General features: G+C 35.9%; 1 long non-coding RNA gene across 1 annotated transcript; it reads right to left on the bottom strand.

Annotated features, from left to right (window-relative positions):
* Positions 1-6: 6 nt before the first annotated feature.
* LOC104774359 lies at positions 7-1141 on the bottom strand. The gene is made up of 3 exons (XR_765311.1): positions 700-1141; positions 477-550; positions 7-376 (listed from the first exon to the last, which is right to left on the bottom strand). It is a non-coding gene; the product is annotated as an uncharacterized LOC104774359 (long non-coding RNA).
* Positions 1142-1147: the final 6 nt, after the last annotated feature.

Raw genomic sequence — 1147 nt, 5'->3', positions numbered from 1 at the left:
AGGATGAAGAATACACACAGACCATGAGGAGGCTTTATAGTGTGGACTCATAATGGACTTGATTCTATTAATTCAACCGAATTGGAAAATTCGCTACGGTGGTTTTAAGTTCAGCCGTTCAGCGGTAACTGGAAATCAATAAGTTTAAAACGGTAATTGCTTATTGTGACTTCAAAGCCAGAGATAATGTAGATTGCCCCATCACGCAGAGAATTTTCAGAATTTGAGAGGTTGACGTTAATCGACCCTTGCATCAGAAAAAGCCAACAAAAGAATCTTATGACCAAAACAATATGCCAAGTTAAGAAACCTCTATGGCTGATGTCAGTGTGTGTTCGGTACGCAAGATTCCAGTAACATTCCAAGGAGGCAGCATCTGCAAGAATGGCGTATATATGAAAATTAACCAAAAACTAAACAACTCTGTAGACTCTAGAGTCTAGGCTAGTCTTAATAGGTAAAAAGTAGGTGCTTACAATAACAAAAAGCTGGTTTGGAACTCTTACAATCAGCCTTGAAAAAGCTAGATTGCTCCCACCATTCATACAACCTAGCTAACCAAAACCACGACAAAGATGATTATATTAAACATTGGAAACAAAATCATGTTGTTTGGTTGGTTAGTCACAATATCTTCTTTCATAGTTACGATTTTCAACAGTAGCAGGACTGTATTGTTTAGCCATGAGTGGAGTTAACCTTTTTATTCTCTCCAAAAGAGTCTCTGGATTAACAAAATTCTCAGGATTTTCTTCTTAAACAAACCGTTGACCACTCTTCTTCATAGTGTTTTTACAAGATTTAGTTCCACCTTGTAAGGTTTTGCCTAGAATAACAACGTGAAAACAACAATAATCTGTATAAGATACAGTTGTCTAACAACAAATTCGATGATGATGGTCAGTTCCATATAACTGGTTGTTTCTCTTAATTAATTAGTCTACAAAAGCGGGAATAACAAGCACATAGATAACTTTAACAACAAAAAAAGCACATAGATAACACACGTTGAACTTTCATGGAGTATACATACTCAACTTATTAATTATTTATACAATATAGGATTTTTGTATTCGAAATTATTTTTATCTGCTGAGAGTTTTCACTTCAACCCCTGCATCTGTAGTACTTGGGGTGGCCACGGTGG

The sequence above is a fragment of the Camelina sativa genome, unplaced genomic scaffold (genome assembly GCF_000633955.1).
Source record: "Camelina sativa cultivar DH55 unplaced genomic scaffold, Cs unpScaffold02574, whole genome shotgun sequence".
In the NCBI taxonomy this organism is placed as follows: Eukaryota; Viridiplantae; Streptophyta; class Magnoliopsida; order Brassicales; family Brassicaceae; genus Camelina; species Camelina sativa.
The sequence above is the reverse complement of the archived record's forward strand: the minus strand, read 5'-3'. Positions and strand labels throughout refer to the sequence as shown.